The sequence below is a fragment of the Phycodurus eques genome, chromosome 15 (assembly GCF_024500275.1).
Source record: "Phycodurus eques isolate BA_2022a chromosome 15, UOR_Pequ_1.1, whole genome shotgun sequence".
Taxonomy (NCBI): domain Eukaryota; kingdom Metazoa; phylum Chordata; class Actinopteri; order Syngnathiformes; family Syngnathidae; genus Phycodurus; species Phycodurus eques.
In genome coordinates this window covers 18,393,552-18,415,653 of record NC_084539.1, presented here as the reverse complement: position 1 = coordinate 18,415,653, position 22,102 = coordinate 18,393,552, and the positions used below count along the sequence as shown (strand labels likewise).

At 42.8% G+C, this 22,102-nt stretch overlaps 23 non-coding genes across 23 annotated transcripts; all 23 read right to left on the bottom strand.

The window, feature by feature from the left end:
- Window positions 1-2,609: 2,609 nt before the first annotated feature.
- trnas-cga (transfer RNA serine (anticodon CGA)) lies at window positions 2,610-2,691 on the bottom strand. The gene has a single exon. It is a non-coding gene; the product is annotated as a tRNA-Ser (tRNA).
- Window positions 2,692-3,446: 755 nt separating this feature from the next.
- trnas-cga (transfer RNA serine (anticodon CGA)) lies at window positions 3,447-3,528 on the bottom strand. The gene has a single exon. It is a non-coding gene; the product is annotated as a tRNA-Ser (tRNA).
- Window positions 3,529-4,367: 839 nt separating this feature from the next.
- trnas-cga (transfer RNA serine (anticodon CGA)) lies at window positions 4,368-4,449 on the bottom strand. The gene has a single exon. It is a non-coding gene; the product is annotated as a tRNA-Ser (tRNA).
- Window positions 4,450-5,288: 839 nt separating this feature from the next.
- Window positions 5,289-5,370, bottom strand: trnas-cga (transfer RNA serine (anticodon CGA)). The gene has a single exon. It is a non-coding gene; the product is annotated as a tRNA-Ser (tRNA).
- Window positions 5,371-6,123: 753 nt separating this feature from the next.
- trnas-cga (transfer RNA serine (anticodon CGA)) lies at window positions 6,124-6,205 on the bottom strand. The gene has a single exon. It is a non-coding gene; the product is annotated as a tRNA-Ser (tRNA).
- Window positions 6,206-7,044: 839 nt separating this feature from the next.
- trnas-cga (transfer RNA serine (anticodon CGA)) lies at window positions 7,045-7,126 on the bottom strand. The gene has a single exon. It is a non-coding gene; the product is annotated as a tRNA-Ser (tRNA).
- A 753-nt stretch (window positions 7,127-7,879) lies between these two features.
- Window positions 7,880-7,961, bottom strand: trnas-cga (transfer RNA serine (anticodon CGA)). The gene has a single exon. It is a non-coding gene; the product is annotated as a tRNA-Ser (tRNA).
- Window positions 7,962-8,716: 755 nt separating this feature from the next.
- trnas-cga (transfer RNA serine (anticodon CGA)) lies at window positions 8,717-8,798 on the bottom strand. Its single transcript has one exon. It is a non-coding gene; the product is annotated as a tRNA-Ser (tRNA).
- Window positions 8,799-9,637: 839 nt separating this feature from the next.
- trnas-cga (transfer RNA serine (anticodon CGA)) lies at window positions 9,638-9,719 on the bottom strand. The gene has a single exon. It is a non-coding gene; the product is annotated as a tRNA-Ser (tRNA).
- An 839-nt stretch (window positions 9,720-10,558) lies between these two features.
- On the bottom strand, window positions 10,559-10,640 carry trnas-cga (transfer RNA serine (anticodon CGA)). The gene has a single exon. It is a non-coding gene; the product is annotated as a tRNA-Ser (tRNA).
- Window positions 10,641-11,393: 753 nt separating this feature from the next.
- trnas-cga (transfer RNA serine (anticodon CGA)) lies at window positions 11,394-11,475 on the bottom strand. The gene has a single exon. It is a non-coding gene; the product is annotated as a tRNA-Ser (tRNA).
- Window positions 11,476-12,314: 839 nt separating this feature from the next.
- trnas-cga (transfer RNA serine (anticodon CGA)) lies at window positions 12,315-12,396 on the bottom strand. Its single transcript has one exon. It is a non-coding gene; the product is annotated as a tRNA-Ser (tRNA).
- A 753-nt stretch (window positions 12,397-13,149) lies between these two features.
- On the bottom strand, window positions 13,150-13,231 carry trnas-cga (transfer RNA serine (anticodon CGA)). The gene has a single exon. It is a non-coding gene; the product is annotated as a tRNA-Ser (tRNA).
- An 839-nt stretch (window positions 13,232-14,070) lies between these two features.
- On the bottom strand, window positions 14,071-14,152 carry trnas-cga (transfer RNA serine (anticodon CGA)). The gene has a single exon. It is a non-coding gene; the product is annotated as a tRNA-Ser (tRNA).
- Window positions 14,153-14,905: 753 nt separating this feature from the next.
- trnas-cga (transfer RNA serine (anticodon CGA)) lies at window positions 14,906-14,987 on the bottom strand. The gene has a single exon. It is a non-coding gene; the product is annotated as a tRNA-Ser (tRNA).
- An 839-nt stretch (window positions 14,988-15,826) lies between these two features.
- trnas-cga (transfer RNA serine (anticodon CGA)) lies at window positions 15,827-15,908 on the bottom strand. The gene has a single exon. It is a non-coding gene; the product is annotated as a tRNA-Ser (tRNA).
- A 753-nt stretch (window positions 15,909-16,661) lies between these two features.
- On the bottom strand, window positions 16,662-16,743 carry trnas-cga (transfer RNA serine (anticodon CGA)). The gene has a single exon. It is a non-coding gene; the product is annotated as a tRNA-Ser (tRNA).
- Window positions 16,744-17,582: 839 nt separating this feature from the next.
- trnas-cga (transfer RNA serine (anticodon CGA)) lies at window positions 17,583-17,664 on the bottom strand. Its single transcript has one exon. It is a non-coding gene; the product is annotated as a tRNA-Ser (tRNA).
- Window positions 17,665-18,417: 753 nt separating this feature from the next.
- Window positions 18,418-18,499, bottom strand: trnas-cga (transfer RNA serine (anticodon CGA)). The gene has a single exon. It is a non-coding gene; the product is annotated as a tRNA-Ser (tRNA).
- An 839-nt stretch (window positions 18,500-19,338) lies between these two features.
- trnas-cga (transfer RNA serine (anticodon CGA)) lies at window positions 19,339-19,420 on the bottom strand. The gene has a single exon. It is a non-coding gene; the product is annotated as a tRNA-Ser (tRNA).
- An 839-nt stretch (window positions 19,421-20,259) lies between these two features.
- On the bottom strand, window positions 20,260-20,341 carry trnas-cga (transfer RNA serine (anticodon CGA)). Its single transcript has one exon. It is a non-coding gene; the product is annotated as a tRNA-Ser (tRNA).
- A 491-nt stretch (window positions 20,342-20,832) lies between these two features.
- trnas-cga (transfer RNA serine (anticodon CGA)) lies at window positions 20,833-20,914 on the bottom strand. Its single transcript has one exon. It is a non-coding gene; the product is annotated as a tRNA-Ser (tRNA).
- Window positions 20,915-22,020: 1,106 nt separating this feature from the next.
- On the bottom strand, window positions 22,021-22,102 carry trnas-cga (transfer RNA serine (anticodon CGA)). Its single transcript has one exon. It is a non-coding gene; the product is annotated as a tRNA-Ser (tRNA).

The window sequence follows — 22,102 nt, the reverse complement described above, 5'->3', positions numbered from 1 at the left end:
GAGAGTTAAAAAAAAAAGGGCACAAAGGTTTGCTCACCCTTGCTTCAGAGGCAGAAAAATGAATGGCTACGGATCCGTGAGAACCCACCGGTGAGATATTGAGTGTTCACCTCCTCCGGGGCCCAGTTGCTTCATTTCTAAGGGCCCGAATAACTGCTCGGGTCGCGACACTGGCCCATCTCCAATGATGTTTTTAGTTTTATCGACGGCATCAAGTCACACGTGGACCTCTGTGGAGGCTCCGCTCAAAGGGCAAAGGCGGCGTGGGGCTGGCGTGTGGGCGGAAGCCGGGGGGGTGAATTGTGCGGGTGCGCTGGCACGCAGTCAGACCGCGGAGCCTCACAGAACATCATGCGGACACCTCGCATTTAGGCAGATCGATATCTTACTCCAAACGGCTCAGAGCGCCTCTTGAGGATCGCTCGTATTGATTCAATACTTATGTAGCCTTGTTTCTGTCCTGCGAGTGAATATCGTTGTGATGATATACAGTGGATACAAAAGGTCTACACACCCTTTTTTAAATGGCAGGTCTTTGTGAAGTCAAAAAGGAGATCAAGATAAATCATTTCACAATTTATGCCATTAATGTGACCTACAACCTGTACAACTCAATTGATGAGAAAAAAAACCCAAAAAACAACCCAATCTTTTAGACAGGGGAAGTAAATTAACAAATGAGATAATGTTGTTGTGCACACCCTCATAACTGGGGATGTGGCTGTGTTTAGATCTAGCAATCACATTCAAACTCATATTAAATGAGAGTCAGCACACACCTCCACCATTGATAGTGACCCAAATAAAGTTCAGATGTTCTAGTCGGCTTTTCCTGCCTTTTTTTCCCTCTCTCTCACTCTCTCTCGCAGAAACCTGAAGGTTTTGTGCTAACACTGACTGCGACTTGGAGATGTTCATGATTCCCTCTGCCTTGTCTAAGGCCACAGTTCCAGCTGAAGCAAAACAGCCCCAAAGCATGATGCTGCCACCAGCATTCCTGACTGTAGTTATGGTGCTCTTTTGGTGTTGTGTTTGTGCCAAACATACCTGTTGGAACTACAGTATGGCCATAACGTTCATCCTCGGTTTCAAAATTTTGCAAAAATACTCTTGACATCTCTCAAACACATGTGGGAAAATGTGTTATCGTTTGATGAAGCCAAGGTCGAGTAACGTGTAAAGTGATTTTTTTTGTATTCATTTTTGCTTTTTTTCCAGTGTAGTGAAATACATTTTAGTCTGTACTTTTTGTTTTACTTTCACTCAAGTACAGAGTTGAAGCAATACTACTACTTTAACCCAAGTATATTGTTACACATGTATCTGTACTTCGACAGAGTACAGAGCCCGAGTACTTTTGCCATCTCTGTAATCAATATTTAATGCAATTAGCCTAGTCTAGCTGGATCAATAGGTTTACTAAAACCTCTGAACAGCGTCAACAGCGTCATGTGCAATTGCCTTGCTGTTCTAAGTGTGGCACGGATGAAAAGTCACCTTACTGTTCCCAAATGTGATGGCCCCATACCGCTGCCTCGAGACGTATTGACCTGCTGCGTTGGCGCGCCGTCTCCCAAGGCACAGTGGGATCACGTAAGCTCGTTGCACCGCTACCCTCGGGTTCAGTTCCTCAGCAGGTGAGGTATTGATCTGGAAGCAGTGACAGAACACCCCCGTCGAGTCGAGGCTTCCCAGTGAGCTGCGGTTGATGTATCCCATTGCTAGATACTGTCCAACAGAGGTTGGGGACCTGAGTCACGTGACTTGACTCAAGTCAGGCTTAAGTCGTCAATTTTAAGACTTGGGACTTGCTTGACTATAACCTATGAAAGACTTGACTGTGACTTGGCTTTCATCAGACTTGACTTCGACTTGAACTCCATGACTTGACAAGTCTTGCCGGTTTACATTTAAAAATCTGCATTTTCAAGACAGTATTCAATTTGTTTCTTTTTAAAAAAAAAAAGGTTTGGTTGAATTTGGTGTGAATCACAGCGGCCACCTCATTAGGCGATTATCATTGAGGAACCTCTAAAGATAATCGGCAAAGGTTGAATCGAGGAAACTGGAGTTCTTGTTTGTCCTTCAATCCAAAAGGCTTCTTCAGTTCCAAATTTTTATCGGTAGTTTTTAGTATTTTCCAAAGCAAGTAATTTTTTTAGGACATCGACATTTTACAAGGCTCCCGGCTCCAGCAACATTCGCATACACTCGGCAAAGATCAGCGCCTATCCAGAAGAATTTCTTCTTCTTCGGTTTTGTGAGATCTTGTGTGAGCACACGAGATTTCGAGTTTGGCGGTTGAGCAGAATCTTTATGTGTGTCGGTTATGTGGTGAGATGATCAGAACACACCACACGCAATTTGACCAAAACTGTTAAATGACGGAATTTTTTTATCTTTATGTATGGGGTCTGTCACAGATAAAGATATCTTTTAAGATATTTAAAAAAAACCCTAATGTGTGTAACACACCCTTAGCTTGCTACATTTCTCTGGTATGTGTATGATTCAGTGTCGTTGAGCATCATTTAATGTGGAATATCTTGCAGTTAAATTCGCAATATTTTCAATGTAGCTTGCCTAACAAGAAATCACACAATTTTAAACGCTGCGAGCAGAGTTCGAACCTGCGCGGGAAGATCCCATTGGATTTCGAGTCCAACGCCTTAACCTCTCGGCCATCACAGCTGTTTGTTTTGGTAGGAGTTCAAACACATGTGCATATAATATGCCAGCATTACGGAAACTACTTCGATAGGTCAAACCTTTGTCATTGGAAACGTTTTTGTACAAAAAGAAACTGCCAAAGAAGTAACTCATTTGTCATTTACAAAAGGTGAAGTGAACCTTACCTTAGAGTGTGTACACAAATACTGATATATCGTCGCCAAATTTGAGCCTTTTCCCCCTTCCTCTCAAACTCCAGGAAAGGCTTTTGACTGGAAGTTTGTCAAATCTTAAAAACTTGATCCTGACTGATCATCCTGTAGTGTGAAGCGTGTAAAAATGTTTTTTTTCCCTCCCAGATCTGCTGGGGAAAACGGCCGGACAAACGAAAATGTTAAACCTGTTCAATGCTTACGATGGCAAGTCCTTATGTGTGTCGTCAACACCAAGTTGGGCTAGCCACAGACTTTGTGATTGAGATGTGAAATGGAACATTAACCAAACAGGAAGTGACCTGATCTGGAGTTGTTGCCGCCACCATGTAGTTACCAGAAAAGCTAAATATTAGCCTAGCTTCTTCTAGATTCTAATTTGTGGCAGTCTGGATGCCAAGCTTCTTCTACAAGTAGTCTTCCTTCTTTATGGTACCACACTGCTTTTCACGTCTGTCGTGAAGCTTCATTTAGCGTAGAATATCTTGCAGTTGAGCTCACTATATTTTCCAAGTCGCTTGCCTAACACTGTCGCGGGCTAACCAGAAATCGCATAATTTTAAACACTGCGAGCAGGGTTCGAACCTGCGCGGGAAGATCCCATTGGATTTCGAGTCCAACGCCTTAACCTCTCGGCCATCACAGCTGTTGGTTTTTGTAGTAGTTCAAACACGTGCATATAATATGCCAGCATTACGGAAACTACTTCGACAGGTCAAACCTTTGTCATTGGAAAGGTTTTTGTGCAAAAAGAAACTGCCAAAGAAGTAACTCATTTGTCATTCACAAAAGGTGAAGTGAACCATACCTTAGAGTGTGTACACAAATACTGATAATCGTCGCCAAATTTGATCCTTTTCCCCCTTCCGCTCAAACTCCAGGAAAGGCTTTTGACTGGAAGTTTGTCAAATCTTAAAAACATGATCCTGACTGATCAACCTGTTGTGTGAAGCGTGTTAAAAAAAAGAATTTTCCCTCCCATATCTGCTGGGGAAAACGGCCGGACAATCGAAAATGTTAAACCTGTTCAATGTTTACGATGGCAAGTCCTTATGTGTGTCGTCAACACCAAGTTGGGCTAGCCACAGACTTTGTGATTGAGATGTGAAATGGAACATTAACCAAACAGGAAGTGACCTGATCTGGAGCTGTTGCCGCCACCATGTAGTTACCAGATAAGCTAAATGTTAGCGTAGCTTCTTCTAGATTCTAATTTATGGCGGTCTGGATGCCAAGCTTCTTCTACAAGTAGTCTTCCTTCTTTATGGTACCACACTGCTTTTCACGTCTGTCGTGAAGCTTCATTTAGCGTAGAATATCTTGCAGTTGAGCTCACTATATTTTCCAAGTCGCTTGCCTAACACTGTCGCGGGCGAACATGAAAGCTTCATTTAGCGTAGAATATCTTGCAGTTGAGCTCACTATATTTTCCAAGTCGATTGCCTAACACTGTCGGGGGCTAACCAGAAATCGCATAATTTCAAACGCTGCGAGCAGGGTTCGAACCTGCGCGGGAAGATCCCATTGGATTTCGAGTCCAACGCCTTAACCTCTCGGCCATCACAGCTGTTGGGTTTTGTGGTAGTTCAAACACGTGCATATAATATTCTAGCATTACGGAAACCACTTCGATAGGTTAAACCTTTGTCATTGGAAAAGTTTTTGTGCAAAAAGAAACTGCCAAAGAAGTAACTCATTTGTCATTCACAAAAGGTGAAGTGAACCTTACCTTAGAGTGTGTACACAAATACTGATAATCGTCGCCAAATTCGAGCCTTTTCCCCCTTCCTCTCAAACTCCAGAAAAGGCTTTTGACTGGAAGTTTGTCAAATCTTAAAACCATGATCCTGACTGATCATCCTGTAGTGTGAAGCGTGTTAAAAATGTTTTTTTCCCTCCCAGATCTGCTGGGGAAAACGGCCGGACAGACAATCGAAAATGTTAAACCTGTTCAATGTTTACGATGGCAAGTCCTTATGTGTGTCGTCAACACCAAGTTGGGCAAGCCACAGACTTTGTGATTGAGATGTGAAATGGAACATTAACCAAACAGGAAGTGACCTGATCTGGAGCTGTTGCCGCCAACATGTAGTTACCAGATAAGCTAAATGTTAGCCTAGCTTCTTCTAGATTCTAATTTATGGCAGTCTGGATGCCTAGCTTCTACTAATAGTCTTCCTTCTTTATGGTACCACACTGCTTTTCACGTCTGTCGTGAAGCTTCATTTTGCGTAGAATATGTTGCAGTTGAGCTCACTATATTTTCCAAGTCGCTTGCCTAACACTGTCGCGGGCGAACAAGAAAGCTTCATTTTGCGTAGAATATCTTGGAGTTGAGCTCACTATATTTTCCAATTCGCTTGCCTAACACTGTCGCGGGCTAACAAGAAATCGCATAATTTTGAACGCTGCGAGCAGGGTTCGAACCTGCGCGGGAAGATCCCATTGGATTTCGAGTCCAACGCCTTAACCTCTCGGCCATCACAGCTGTTGGTTGTTTTAGTAGTTCAAATACGTGCATATAATATTCCAGCATTACGGAAACTACTTCGACAGGTCAAACCTTTGTCATTGGAAAGGTTTTTGTGCAAAAAGAAACTGCCAAAGAAGTAACTCATTTGTCATTCACAAAAGGTGAAGTGAACCTTACCTTAGAGTGTGTACACAAATACTGATAATCGTCGCCAAATTTGATCCTTTTCCCCCTTCCGCTCAAACTCCAGGAAAGGCTTTTGACTGGAAGTTTGTCAAATCTTAAAAACATGATCCTGACTGATCAACCTGTTGTGTGAAGCGTGTTAAAAAAAAAGAATTTCCCTCCCATATCTGCTGGGGAAAACGGCCGGACAATCGAAAATGTTAAACCTGTTCAATGTTTACGAGGGCAAGTCCTTATGTGTGTCGTCAACACCAAGTTGGGCTAGCCACAGACTTTGTGATTGAGATGTGAAATGGAACATTAACCAAACAGGAAGTGACCTGATCTGGAGCTGTTGCCGCCACCATGTAGTTACCAGATAAGCTAAATGTTAGCGTAGCTTCTTCTAGATTCTAATTTATGGCAGTCTGGATGCCAAGCTTCTTCTACGAGTAGTCTTCTTTCTTTATGGTACCACACTCCTTTTCACATCTGTCGTGAAGCTTCATTTAGCGTAGAATATCTTGCAGTTGAGCTCACTATATTTTCCAAGTCGCTTGCCTAACACTGTCGCGGGCTAACAAGAAATCGCATAATTTTGAACGCTGCGAGCAGGGTTCGAACCTGCGCGGGAAGAACCCATTGGATTTCGAGTACAACGCCTTAACCTCTCGGCCATCACAGCTGTTGGGTTTTGTGGTAGTTCAAACACGTGCATATAATAATCTAGCATTACAGAAACCACTTCGATAGGTTAAACCTTTGTCATTGGAAAAGTTTTTGTGCAAAAAGAAACTGCCAAAGAAGTAACTCATTTGTCATTCACAAAAGGTGAAGTGAACCTTACCTTAGAGTGTGTACACAAATACTGATAATCGTCGCCAAATTCGAGCCTTTTCCCCCTTCCTCTCAAACTCCAGAAAAGGCTTTTGACTGGAAGTTTGTCAAATCTTAAAACCATGATCCTGACTGATCATCCTGTAGTGTGAAGCGTGTTAAAAATGTTTTTTTCCCTCCCAAATCTGCTGGGGAAAACGGCCGGACAGACAATCGAAAATGTTAAACCTGTTCAATGTTTACGATGGCAAGTCCTTATGTGTGTCGTCAACACCAAGTTGGGCAAGCCACAGACTTTGTGATTGAGATGTGAAATGGAACATTAACCAAACAGGAAGTGACCTGATCTGGAGCTGTTGCCGCCACCATGTAGTTACCAGATAAGCTAAATGTTAGCCTAGCTTCTTCTAGATTCTAATTTATGGCAGTCTGGATGCCTAGCTTCTACTAATAGTCTTCCTTCTTTATGGTACCACACTGCTTTTCACGTCTGTCGTGAAGCTTCATTTTGCGTAGAATATGTTGCAGTTGAGCTCACTATATTTTCCAAGTCGCTTGCCTAACACTGTCGCGGGCGAACAAGAAAGCTTCATTTTGCGTAGAATATCTTGGAGTTGAGCTCACTATATTTTCCAAGTCGCTTGCCTAACACTGTCGCGGGCTAACAAGAAATCGCATAATTTTGAACGCTGCGAGCAGGGTTCGAACCTGCGCGGGAAGATCCCATTGGATTTCGAGTCCAACGCCTTAACCTCTCGGCCATCACAGCTGTTGGTTGTTTTAGTAGTTCAAATACGTGCATATAATATTCCAGCATTACGGAAACTACTTCGACAGGTCAAACCTTTGTCATTGGAAAGGTTTTTGTGCAAAAAGAAACTGCCAAAGAAGTAACTCATTTGTCATTCACAAAAGGTGAAGTGAACCTTACCTTAGAGTGTGTACACAAATACTGATAATCGTCGCCAAATTTGATCCTTTTCCCCCTTCCGCTCAAACTCCAGGAAAGGCTTTTGACTGGAAGTTTGTCAAATCTTAAAAACATGATCCTGACTGATCAACCTGTTGTGTGAAGCGTGTTAAAAAAAAAGAATTTCCCTCCCATATCTGCTGGGGAAAACGGCCGGACAATCGAAAATGTTAAACCTGTTCAATGTTTACGAGGGCAAGTCCTTATGTGTGTCGTCAACACCAAGTTGGGCTAGCCACAGACTTTGTGATTGAGATGTGAAATGGAACATTAACCAAACAGGAAGTGACCTGATCTGGAGCTGTTGCCGCCACCATGTAGTTACCAGATAAGCTAAATGTTAGCGTAGCTTCTTCTAGATTCTAATTTATGGCAGTCTGGATGCCAAGCTTCTTCTACGAGTAGTCTTCTTTCTTTATGGTACCACACTCCTTTTCACGTCTGTCGTGAAGCTTCATTTAGCGTAGAATATCTTGCAGTTGAGCTCACTATATTTTCCAAGTCGCTTGCCTAACACTGTCGCGGGCTAACAAGAAATCGCATAATTTTGAACGCTGCGAGCAGGGTTCGAACCTGCGCGGGAAGAACCCATTGGATTTCGAGTCCAACGCCTTAACCTCTCGGCCATCACAGCTGTTTGTTTTGGTAGGAGTTCAAACACATGTGCATATAATATGCCAGCATTACGGAAACTACTTCGATAGGTCAAACCTTTGTCATTGGAAACGTTTTTGTACAAAAAGAAACTGCCAAAGAAGTAACTCATTTGTCATTTACAAAAGGTGAAGTGAACCTTACCTTAGAGTGTGTACACAAATACTGATATATCGTCGCCAAATTTGAGCCTTTTCCCCCTTCCTCTCAAACTCCAGGAAAGGCTTTTGACTGGAAGTTTGTCAAATCTTAAAAACTTGATCCTGACTGATCATCCTGTAGTGTGAAGCGTGTAAAAATGTTTTTTTTCCCTCCCAGATCTGCTGGGGAAAACGGCCGGACAAACGAAAATGTTAAACCTGTTCAATGCTTACGATGGCAAGTCCTTATGTGTGTCGTCAACACCAAGTTGGGCTAGCCACAGACTTTGTGATTGAGATGTGAAATGGAACATTAACCAAACAGGAAGTGACCTGATCTGGAGTTGTTGCCGCCACCATGTAGTTACCAGAAAAGCTAAATATTAGCCTAGCTTCTTCTAGATTCTAATTTGTGGCAGTCTGGATGCCAAGCTTCTTCTACAAGTAGTCTTCCTTCTTTATGGTACCACACTGCTTTTCACGTCTGTCGTGAAGCTTCATTTAGCGTAGAATATCTTGCAGTTGAGCTCACTATATTTTCCAAGTCGCTTGCCTAACACTGTCGCGGGCTAACCAGAAATCGCATAATTTTAAACACTGCGAGCAGGGTTCGAACCTGCGCGGGAAGATCCCATTGGATTTCGAGTCCAACGCCTTAACCTCTCGGCCATCACAGCTGTTGGTTTTTGTAGTAGTTCAAACACGTGCATATAATATGCCAGCATTACGGAAACTACTTCGACAGGTCAAACCTTTGTCATTGGAAAGGTTTTTGTGCAAAAAGAAACTGCCAAAGAAGTAACTCATTTGTCATTCACAAAAGGTGAAGTGAACCATACCTTAGAGTGTGTACACAAATACTGATAATCGTCGCCAAATTTGATCCTTTTCCCCCTTCCGCTCAAACTCCAGGAAAGGCTTTTGACTGGAAGTTTGTCAAATCTTAAAAACATGATCCTGACTGATCAACCTGTTGTGTGAAGCGTGTTAAAAAAAAGAATTTTCCCTCCCATATCTGCTGGGGAAAACGGCCGGACAATCGAAAATGTTAAACCTGTTCAATGTTTACGATGGCAAGTCCTTATGTGTGTCGTCAACACCAAGTTGGGCTAGCCACAGACTTTGTGATTGAGATGTGAAATGGAACATTAACCAAACAGGAAGTGACCTGATCTGGAGCTGTTGCCGCCACCATGTAGTTACCAGATAAGCTAAATGTTAGCGTAGCTTCTTCTAGATTCTAATTTATGGCGGTCTGGATGCCAAGCTTCTTCTACAAGTAGTCTTCCTTCTTTATGGTACCACACTGCTTTTCACGTCTGTCGTGAAGCTTCATTTAGCGTAGAATATCTTGCAGTTGAGCTCACTATATTTTCCAAGTCGCTTGCCTAACACTGTCGCGGGCGAACATGAAAGCTTCATTTAGCGTAGAATATCTTGCAGTTGAGCTCACTATATTTTCCAAGTCGATTGCCTAACACTGTCGGGGGCTAACCAGAAATCGCATAATTTCAAACGCTGCGAGCAGGGTTCGAACCTGCGCGGGAAGATCCCATTGGATTTCGAGTCCAACGCCTTAACCTCTCGGCCATCACAGCTGTTGGGTTTTGTGGTAGTTCAAACACGTGCATATAATATTCTAGCATTACGGAAACCACTTCGATAGGTTAAACCTTTGTCATTGGAAAAGTTTTTGTGCAAAAAGAAACTGCCAAAGAAGTAACTCATTTGTCATTCACAAAAGGTGAAGTGAACCTTACCTTAGAGTGTGTACACAAATACTGATAATCGTCGCCAAATTCGAGCCTTTTCCCCCTTCCTCTCAAACTCCAGAAAAGGCTTTTGACTGGAAGTTTGTCAAATCTTAAAACCATGATCCTGACTGATCATCCTGTAGTGTGAAGCGTGTTAAAAATGTTTTTTTCCCTCCCAGATCTGCTGGGGAAAACGGCCGGACAGACAATCGAAAATGTTAAACCTGTTCAATGTTTACGATGGCAAGTCCTTATGTGTGTCGTCAACACCAAGTTGGGCAAGCCACAGACTTTGTGATTGAGATGTGAAATGGAACATTAACCAAACAGGAAGTGACCTGATCTGGAGCTGTTGCCGCCAACATGTAGTTACCAGATAAGCTAAATGTTAGCCTAGCTTCTTCTAGATTCTAATTTATGGCAGTCTGGATGCCTAGCTTCTACTAATAGTCTTCCTTCTTTATGGTACCACACTGCTTTTCACGTCTGTCGTGAAGCTTCATTTTGCGTAGAATATGTTGCAGTTGAGCTCACTATATTTTCCAAGTCGCTTGCCTAACACTGTCGCGGGCGAACAAGAAAGCTTCATTTTGCGTAGAATATCTTGGAGTTGAGCTCACTATATTTTCCAATTCGCTTGCCTAACACTGTCGCGGGCTAACAAGAAATCGCATAATTTTGAACGCTGCGAGCAGGGTTCGAACCTGCGCGGGAAGATCCCATTGGATTTCGAGTCCAACGCCTTAACCTCTCGGCCATCACAGCTGTTGGTTGTTTTAGTAGTTCAAATACGTGCATATAATATTCCAGCATTACGGAAACTACTTCGACAGGTCAAACCTTTGTCATTGGAAAGGTTTTTGTGCAAAAAGAAACTGCCAAAGAAGTAACTCATTTGTCATTCACAAAAGGTGAAGTGAACCTTACCTTAGAGTGTGTACACAAATACTGATAATCGTCGCCAAATTTGATCCTTTTCCCCCTTCCGCTCAAACTCCAGGAAAGGCTTTTGACTGGAAGTTTGTCAAATCTTAAAAACATGATCCTGACTGATCAACCTGTTGTGTGAAGCGTGTTAAAAAAAAAGAATTTCCCTCCCATATCTGCTGGGGAAAACGGCCGGACAATCGAAAATGTTAAACCTGTTCAATGTTTACGAGGGCAAGTCCTTATGTGTGTCGTCAACACCAAGTTGGGCTAGCCACAGACTTTGTGATTGAGATGTGAAATGGAACATTAACCAAACAGGAAGTGACCTGATCTGGAGCTGTTGCCGCCACCATGTAGTTACCAGATAAGCTAAATGTTAGCGTAGCTTCTTCTAGATTCTAATTTATGGCAGTCTGGATGCCAAGCTTCTTCTACGAGTAGTCTTCTTTCTTTATGGTACCACACTCCTTTTCACATCTGTCGTGAAGCTTCATTTAGCGTAGAATATCTTGCAGTTGAGCTCACTATATTTTCCAAGTCGCTTGCCTAACACTGTCGCGGGCTAACAAGAAATCGCATAATTTTGAACGCTGCGAGCAGGGTTCGAACCTGCGCGGGAAGAACCCATTGGATTTCGAGTACAACGCCTTAACCTCTCGGCCATCACAGCTGTTGGGTTTTGTGGTAGTTCAAACACGTGCATATAATAATCTAGCATTACAGAAACCACTTCGATAGGTTAAACCTTTGTCATTGGAAAAGTTTTTGTGCAAAAAGAAACTGCCAAAGAAGTAACTCATTTGTCATTCACAAAAGGTGAAGTGAACCTTACCTTAGAGTGTGTACACAAATACTGATAATCGTCGCCAAATTCGAGCCTTTTCCCCCTTCCTCTCAAACTCCAGAAAAGGCTTTTGACTGGAAGTTTGTCAAATCTTAAAACCATGATCCTGACTGATCATCCTGTAGTGTGAAGCGTGTTAAAAATGTTTTTTTCCCTCCCAAATCTGCTGGGGAAAACGGCCGGACAGACAATCGAAAATGTTAAACCTGTTCAATGTTTACGATGGCAAGTCCTTATGTGTGTCGTCAACACCAAGTTGGGCAAGCCACAGACTTTGTGATTGAGATGTGAAATGGAACATTAACCAAACAGGAAGTGACCTGATCTGGAGCTGTTGCCGCCACCATGTAGTTACCAGATAAGCTAAATGTTAGCCTAGCTTCTTCTAGATTCTAATTTATGGCAGTCTGGATGCCTAGCTTCTACTAATAGTCTTCCTTCTTTATGGTACCACACTGCTTTTCACGTCTGTCGTGAAGCTTCATTTTGCGTAGAATATGTTGCAGTTGAGCTCACTATATTTTCCAAGTCGCTTGCCTAACACTGTCGCGGGCGAACAAGAAAGCTTCATTTTGCGTAGAATATCTTGGAGTTGAGCTCACTATATTTTCCAAGTCGCTTGCCTAACACTGTCGCGGGCTAACAAGAAATCGCATAATTTTGAACGCTGCGAGCAGGGTTCGAACCTGCGCGGGAAGATCCCATTGGATTTCGAGTCCAACGCCTTAACCTCTCGGCCATCACAGCTGTTGGTTGTTTTAGTAGTTCAAATACGTGCATATAATATTCCAGCATTACGGAAACTACTTCGACAGGTCAAACCTTTGTCATTGGAAAGGTTTTCGTGCAAAAAGAAACTGCCAAAGAAGTAACTCATTTGTCATTCACAAAAGGTGAAGTGAACCTTACCTTAGAGTGTGTACACAAATACTGATAATCGTCGCCAAATTTGATCCTTTTCCCCCTTCCGCTCAAACTCCAGGAAAGGCTTTTGACTGGAAGTTTGTCAAATCTTAAAAACATGATCCTGACTGATCAACCTGTTGTGTGAAGCGTGTTAAAAAAAAAGAATTTCCCTCCCATATCTGCTGGGGAAAACGGCCGGACAATCGAAAATGTTAAACCTGTTCAATGTTTACGAGGGCAAGTCCTTATGTGTGTCGTCAACACCAAGTTGGGCTAGCCACAGACTTTGTGATTGAGATGTGAAATGGAACATTAACCAAACAGGAAGTGACCTGATCTGGAGCTGTTGCCGCCACCATGTAGTTACCAGATAAGCTAAATGTTAGCGTAGCTTCTTCTAGATTCTAATTTATGGCAGTCTGGATGCCAAGCTTCTTCTACGAGTAGTCTTCTTTCTTTATGGTACCACACTCCTTTTCACGTCTGTCGTGAAGCTTCATTTAGCGTAGAATATCTTGCAGTTGAGCTCACTATATTTTCCAAGTCGCTTGCCTAACACTGTCGCGGGCTAACAAGAAATCGCATAATTTTGAACGCTGCGAGCAGGGTTCGAACCTGCGCGGGAAGAACCCATTGGATTTCGAGTCCAACGCCTTAACCTCTCGGCCATCACAGCTGTTGGGTTTTGTGGTAGTTCAAACACGTGCATATAATAATCTAGCATTACAGAAACCACTTCGATAGGTTAAACCTTTGTCATTGGAAAAGTTTTTGTGCAAAAAGAAACTGCCAAAGAAGTAACTCATTTGTCATTCACAAAAGGTGAAGTGAACCTTACCTTAGAGTGTGTACACAAATACTGATAATCGTCGCCAAATTCGAGCCTTTTCCCCCTTCCTCTCAAACTCCAGAAAAGGCTTTTGACTGGAAGTTTGTCAAATCTTAAAACCATGATCCTGACTGATCATCCTGTAGTGTGAAGCGTGTTAAAAATGTTTTTTTCCCTCCCAAATCTGCTGGGGAAAACGGCCGGACAGACAATCGAAAATGTTAAACCTGTTCAATGTTTACGATGGCAAGTCCTTATGTGTGTCGTCAACACCAAGTTGGGCAAGCCACAGACTTTGTGATTGAGATGTGAAATGGAACATTAACCAAACAGGAAGTGACCTGATCTGGAGCTGTTGCCGCCACCATGTAGTTACCAGATAAGCTAAATGTTAGCCTAGCTTCTTCTAGATTCTAATTTATGGCAGTCTGGATGCCTAGCTTCTACTAATAGTCTTCCTTCTTTATGGTACCACACTGCTTTTCACGTCTGTCGTGAAGCTTCATTTTGCGTAGAATATGTTGCAGTTGAGCTCACTATATTTTCCAAGTCGCTTGCCTAACACTGTCGCGGGCGAACAAGAAAGCTTCATTTTGCGTAGAATATCTTGGAGTTGAGCTCACTATATTTTCCAAGTCGCTTGCCTAACACTGTCGCGGGCTAACAAGAAATCGCATAATTTTGAACGCTGCGAGCAGGGTTCGAACCTGCGCGGGAAGATCCCATTGGATTTCGAGTCCAACGCCTTAACCTCTCGGCCATCACAGCTGTTGGTTGTTTTAGTAGTTCAAATACGTGCATATAATATTCCAGCATTACGGAAACTACTTCGACAGGTCAAACCTTTGTCATTGGAAAGGTTTTTGTGCAAAAAGAAACTGCCAAAGAAGTAACTCATTTGTCATTCACAAAAGGTGAAGTGAACCTTACCTTAGAGTGTGTACACAAATACTGATAATCGTCGCCAAATTTGATCCTTTTCCCCCTTCCGCTCAAACTCCAGGAAAGGCTTTTGACTGGAAGTTTGTCAAATCTTAAAAACATGATCCTGACTGATCAACCTGTTGTGTGAAGCGTGTTAAAAAAAAAGAATTTCCCTCCCATATCTGCTGGGGAAAACGGCCGGACAATCGAAAATGTTAAACCTGTTCAATGTTTACGAGGGCAAGTCCTTATGTGTGTCGTCAACACCAAGTTGGGCTAGCCACAGACTTTGTGATTGAGATGTGAAATGGAACATTAACCAAACAGGAAGTGACCTGATCTGGAGCTGTTGCCGCCACCATGTAGTTACCAGATAAGCTAAATGTTAGCGTAGCTTCTTCTAGATTCTAATTTATGGCAGTCTGGATGCCAAGCTTCTTCTACGAGTAGTCTTCTTTCTTTATGGTACCACACTCCTTTTCACGTCTGTCGTGAAGCTTCATTTAGCGTAGAATATCTTGCAGTTGAGCTCACTATATTTTCCAAGTCGCTTGCCTAACACTGTCGCGGGCTAACAAGAAATCGCATAATTTTGAACGCTGCGAGCAGGGTTCGAACCTGCGCGGGAAGAACCCATTGGATTTCGAGTCCAACGCCTTAACCTCTCGGCCATCACAGCTGTTGGGTTTTGTGGTAGTTCAAACACGTGCATATAATAATCTAGCATTACAGAAACCACTTCGATAGGTTAAACCTTTGTCATTGGAAAAGTTTTTGTGCAAAAAGAAACTGCCAAAGAAGTAACTCATTTGTCATTCACAAAAGGTGAAGTGAACCTTACCTTAGAGTGTGTACACAAATACTGATAATCGTCGCCAAATTCGAGCCTTTTCCCCCTTCCTCTCAAACTCCAGAAAAGGCTTTTGACTGGAAGTTTGTCAAATCTTAAAACCATGATCCTGACTGATCATCCTGTAGTGTGAAGCGTGTTAAAAATGTTTTTTTCCCTCCCAAATCTGCTGGGGAAAACGGCCGGACAGACAATCGAAAATGTTAAACCTGTTCAATGTTTACGATGGCAAGTCCTTATGTGTGTCGTCAACACCAAGTTGGGCAAGCCACAGACTTTGTGATTGAGATGTGAAATGGAACATTAACCAAACAGGAAGTGACCTGATCTGGAGCTGTTGCCGCCACCATGTAGTTACCAGATAAGCTAAATGTTAGCCTAGCTTCTTCTAGATTCTAATTTATGGCAGTCTGGATGCCTAGCTTCTACTAATAGTCTTCCTTCTTTATGGTACCACACTGCTTTTCACGTCTGTCGTGAAGCTTCATTTTGCGTAGAATATGTTGCAGTTGAGCTCACTATATTTTCCAAGTCGCTTGCCTAACACTGTCGCGGGCGAACAAGAAAGCTTCATTTTGCGTAGAATATCTTGGAGTTGAGCTCACTATATTTTCCAAGTCGCTTGCCTAACACTGTCGCGGGCTAACAAGAAATCGCATAATTTTGAACGCTGCGAGCAGGGTTCGAACCTGCGCGGGAAGATCCCATTGGATTTCGAGTCCAACGCCTTAACCTCTCGGCCATCACAGCTGTTGGTTGTTTTAGTAGTTCAAATACGTGCATATAATATTCCAGCATTACGGAAACTACTTCGACAGGTCAAACCTTTGTCATTGGAAAGGTTTTTGTGCAAAAAGAAACTGCCAAAGAAGTAACTCATTTGTCATTCACAAAAGGTGAAGTGAACCTTACCTTAGAGTGTGTACACAAATACTGATAATCGTCGCCAAATTTGATCCTTTTCCCCCTTCCGCTCAAACTCCAGGAAAGGCTTTTGACTGGAAGTTTGTCAAATCTTAAAAACATGATCCTGACTGATCAACCTGTTGTGTGAAGCGTGTTAAAAAAAAAGAATTTCCCTCCCATATCTGCTGGGGAAAACGGCCGGACAATCGAAAATGTTAAACCTGTTCAATGTTTACGAGGGCAAGTCCTTATGTGTGTCGTCAACACCAAGTTGGGCTAGCCACAGACTTTGTGATTGAGATGTGAAATGGAACATTAACCAAACAGGAAGTGACCTGATCTGGAGCTGTTGCCGCCACCATGTAGTTACCAGATAAGCTAAATGTTAGCGTAGCTTCTTCTAGATTCTAATTTATGGCAGTCTGGATGCCAAGCTTCTTCTACGAGTAGTCTTCTTTCTTTATGGTACCACACTCCTTTTCACATCTGTCGTGAAGCTTCATTTAGCGTAGAATATCTTGCAGTTGAGCTCACTATATTTTCCAAGTCGCTTGCCTAACACTGTCGCGGGCTAACAAGAAATCGCATAATTTTGAACGCTGCGAGCAGGGTTCGAACCTGCGCGGGAAGAACCCATTGGATTTCGAGTACAACGCCTTAACCTCTCGGCCATCACAGCTGTTGGGTTTTGTGGTAGTTCAAACACGTGCATATAATATTCTAGCATTACGGAAACCACTTCGATAGGTTAAACCTTTGTCATTGGAAAAGTTTTTGTGCAAAAAGAAACTGCCAAAGAAGTAACTCATTTGTCATTCACAAAAGGGGAAGTGAACCTTACCTTAGAGTGTGTACACAAATACTGATAATCGTCGCCAAATTCGAGCCTTTTCCCCCTTCCTCTCAAACTCCAGAAAAGGCTTTTGACTGGAAGTTTGTCAAATCTTAAAACCATGATCCTGACTGATCATCCTGTAGTGTGAAGCGTGTTAAAAATGTTTTTTTCCCTCCCAGATCTGCTGGGGAAAACGGCCGGACAGACAATCGAAAATGTTAAACCTGTTCAATGTTTACGATGGCAAGTCCTTATGTGTGTCGTCAACACCAAGTTGGGCAAGCCACAGACTTTGTGATTGAGATGTGAAATGGAACATTAACCAAACAGGAAGTGACCTGATCTGGAGCTGTTGCCGCCACCATGTAGTTACCAGATAAGCTAAATGTTAGCCTAGCTTCTTCTAGATTCTAATTTATGGCAGTCTGGATGCCTAGCTTCTACTAATAGTCTTCCTTCTTTATGGTACCACACTGCTTTTCACGTCTGTCGTGAAGCTTCATTTTGCGTAGAATATGTTGCAGTTGAGCTCACTATATTTTCCAAGTCGCTTGCCTAACACTGTCGCGGGCGAACAAGAAAGCTTCATTTTGCGTAGAATATCTTGGAGTTGAGCTCACTATATTTTCCAAGTCGCTTGCCTAACACTGTCGCGGGCTAACAAGAAATCGCATAATTTTGAACGCTGCGAGCAGGGTTCGAACCTGCGCGGGAAGATCCCATTGGATTTCGAGTCCAACGCCTTAACCTCTCGGCCATCACAGCTATTGGTTGTTTTAGTAGTTCAAATACGTGCATATAATATTCCAGCATTACGGAAACTACTTCGACAGGTCAAACCTTTGTCATTGGAAAGGTTTTTGTGCAAAAAGAAACTGCCAAAGAAGTAACTCATTTGTCATTCACAAAAGGTGAAGTGAACCTTACCTTAGAGTGTGTACACAAATACTGATAATCGTCGCCAAATTTGATCCTTTTCCCCCTTCCGCTCAAACTCCAGGAAAGGCTTTTGACTGGAAGTTTGTCAAATCTTAAAAACATGATCCTGACTGATCAACCTGTTGTGTGAAGCGTGTTAAAAAAAAAGAATTTCCCTCCCATATCTGCTGGGGAAAACGGCCGGACAATCGAAAATGTTAAACCTGTTCAATGTTTATGAGGGCAAGTCCTTATGTGTGTCGTCAACACCAAGTTGGGCTAGCCACAGACTTTGTGATTGAGATGTGAAATGGAACATTAACCAAACAGGAAGTGACCTGATCTGGAGCTGTTGCCGCCACCATGTAGTTACCAGATAAGCTAAATATTAGCGTAGCTTCTTCTAGATTCTAATTTATGGCAGTCTGGATGCCAAGCTTCTTCTACGAGTAGTCTTCTTTCTTTATGGTACCACACTCCTTTTCACGTCTGTCGTGAAGCTTCATTTAGCGTAGAATATCTTGCAGTTGAGCTCACTATATTTTCCAAGTCGCTTGCCTAACACTGTCGCGGGCTAACAAGAAATCACATAATTTTGAACGCTGCGAGCAGGGTTCGAACCTGCGCGGGAAGAACCCATTGGATTTCGAGTCCAACGCCTTAACCTCTCGGCCATCACAGCTGTTGGGTTTTGTGGTAGTTCAAACACGTGCATATAATAATCTAGCATTACAGAAACCACTTCGATAGGTTAAACCTTTGTCATTGGAAAAGTTTTTGTGCAAAAAGAAACTGCCAAAGAAGTAACTCATTTGTCATTCACAAAAGGTGAAGTGAACCTTACCTTAGAGTGTGTACACAAATACTGATAATCGTCGCCAAATTCGAGCCTTTTCCCCCTTCCTCTCAAACTCCAGAAAAGGCTTTTGACTGGAAGTTTGTCAAATCTTAAAACCATGATCCTGACTGATCATCCTGTAGTGTGAAGCGTGTTAAAAATGTTTTTTTCCCTCCCAGATCTGCTGGGGAAAACGGCCGGACAGACAATCGAAAATGTTAAACCTGTTCAATGTTTACGATGGCAAGTCCTTATGTGTGTCGTCAACACCAAGTTGGGCAAGCCACAGACTTTGTGATTGAGATGTGAAATGGAACATTAACCAAACAGGAAGTGACCTGATCTGGAGCTGTTGCCGCCACCATGTAGTTACCAGATAAGCTAAATGTTAGCCTAGCTTCTTCTAGATTCTAATTTATGGCAGTCTGGATGCCTAGCTTCTACTAATAGTCTTCCTTCTTTATGGTACCACACTGCTTTTCACGTCTGTCGTGAAGCTTCATTTTGCGTAGAATATGTTGCAGTTGAGCTCACTATATTTTCCAAGTCGCTTGCCTAACACTGTCGCGGGCGAACAAGAAAGCTTCATTTTGCGTAGAATATCTTGGAGTTGAGCTCACTATATTTTCCAAGTCGCTTGCCTAACACTGTCGCGGGCTAACAAGAAATCGCATAATTTTGAACGCTGCGAGCAGGGTTCGAACCTGCGCGGGAAGATCCCATTGGATTTCGAGTCCAACGCCTTAACCTCTCGGCCATCACAGCTGTTGGTTGTTTTAGTAGTTCAAATACGTGCATATAATATTCCAGCATTACGGAAACTACTTCGACAGGTCAAACCTTTGTCATTGGAAAGGTTTTTGTGCAAAAAGAAACTGCCAAAGAAGTAACTCATTTGTCATTCACAAAAGGTGAAGTGAACCTTACCTTAGAGTGTGTACACAAATACTGATAATCGTCGCCAAATTTGATCCTTTTCCCCCTTCCGCTCAAACTCCAGGAAAGGCTTTTGACTGGAAGTTTGTCAAATCTTAAAAACATGATCCTGACTGATCAACCTGTTGTGTGAAGCGTGTTAAAAAAAAAGAATTTCCCTCCCATATCTGCTGGGGAAAACGGCCGGACAATCGAAAATGTTAAACCTGTTCAATGTTTACGAGGGCAAGTCCTTATGTGTGTCGTCAACACCAAGTTGGGCTAGCCACAGACTTTGTGATTGAGATGTGAAATGGAACATTAACCAAACAGGAAGTGACCTGATCTGGAGCTGTTGCCGCCACCATGTAGTTACCAGATAAGCTAAATGTTAGCGTAGCTTCTTCTAGATTCTAATTTATGGCAGTCTGGATGCCAAGCTTCTTCTACGAGTAGTCTTCTTTCTTTATGGTACCACACTCCTTTTCACATCTGTCGTGAAGCTTCATTTAGCGTAGAATATCTTGCAGTTGAGCTCACTATATTTTCCAAGTCGCTTGCCTAACACTGTCGCGGGCGAACAAGAAAGCTTCATTTTGCGTAGAATATCTTGGAGTTGAGCTCACTATATTTTCCAAGTCGCTTGCCTAACACTGTCGCGGGCTAACAAGAAATTGCATAATTATAAACGCTGCGAGCAGGGTTCGAACCTGCGCGGGAATATCCCATTGGATTTCGAGTCCAACGCCTTAACCTCTCGGCCATCACAACTGTTGATTTTGGAAGAAGTTCAAACACGTGCATATAATATGCGAGCATGAATGGAAAGGTCAAACCTTTGTCATTGTCATTGATTTTTTTCCCCCCCACATCCGCTGGGGAAAACGGCCAGACAATCGAAAATGTTAAAACTGTTTAATGTTTACAAATACTGATAATCGTCGCCAAGTCCTTATGTGTGTTGTCAACACCAAGTTGGGCCGAGCCACAGACTTTGTGATTGAGATGTGAAACGTAACATTAACCAAACAGGAAGTGACCTGATCTGGAGCTCTTCCCACCACCATGTATTTACCAGATAAGCTAACCATTAGCCTAACTTCTTTTAACAGTTGTCTTCGTGCTTTATGGTATCACACTGCTTTTCACGGCTGTCCTGAAGCTTCATTTAGCGTAGAATATCTTGCAGTTTAGCTCACTATATTTTCCAAGTCGCTTGCCTATCACTGTCGTGGGCTAACAAGAAATCGCATAATTTTAAACGCTGTGAGCAGGGTTCGAACCTGCGCGGGAAGATCCCATTGGATTTCGAGACCAACGCCTTAACCTCTCGGCCATCACAGCTGTTGGTTTTGGGAGCAGTTCAAACACGTGCATATAAAATTCAAGCATTACGGAAACCACTTCGACAGATCAAACCTTTGTCATTGGAAAAGTTTTTGTGCAAAAAGAAACTGCCAAAGAAGTAACTCATTTGTCATTCACAAAAGGTGAAGTGAACCTTACCTTAGAGTGTGTACACAAATACTGATAATCGTCGCCAAATTGGAGCCTTTTCCCCCTTCCACTCAAAATCCAGTAAAGGCTTTTGACTGGAAGGTTATCAAATCTTCAAAACATGATCCTGACTGATCATCCTGTAGTGTGAAGTGTGTTAAAATGATTTTTTCCCCTCCCAGATCTGCTGGGGAAAACGGCCGGACAGACAATCGAAAATGTTAAACCTGTTCAATGTTTACGATGGCAAGTCCTTATGTGTGTAGTCAACACCAAGTTAGGCCGACCCACAGACTTTGTGATTGAGATGTGAAACGGAACATTAACCATACGAAAAGTGACCTGATCTGGAGCTAGTGCCGCCACCATGTAGTTACCAGATAACCTTACCTTAGAGTGTGTACACAAATACTGATAATCGTCGCCAAATTGGAGCCTTTTCCCCCTTCCACTCAAAATCCAGTAAAGGCTTTTGACTGGAAGGTTATCAAATCTTCAAAACATGATCCTGACTGATCATCCTGTAGTGTGAAGTGTGTTAAAATGATTTTTTTCCCTCCCAGATCTGCTGGGGAAAACGGCCGGACAGACAATCGAAAATGTTAAACCTGTTCAATGTTTACGATGGCAAGTCCTTATGTGTGTAGTCAACACCAAGTTAGGCCGACCCACAGACTTTGTGATTGAGATGTGAAACGGAACATTAACCATACGAAAAGTGACCTGATCTGGAGCTAGTGCCGCCACCATGTAGTTACCAGATAAGGTAAACGTGAGCCTAGCTTCTTCTATTTCTTCTAATTTATGGCAGTCTGGATGCCCTGTGGATTCACACTGCTTTTCACAGGTCTGTCGTGAAGCTTCATTTTACATAGAATATCTTGCAGTCGAGCTCACTAAATTTTCCAAGGAGCTTGCCAATCACTGTCCTGGACTAACAAGAAAATTTTAAACGCTGCGAGCAGGGTTCGAACCTGCGCGGGAACATCCCATTGGATTTCGAGTCCAACGCCTTAACCTCTCGGCCATCACAGC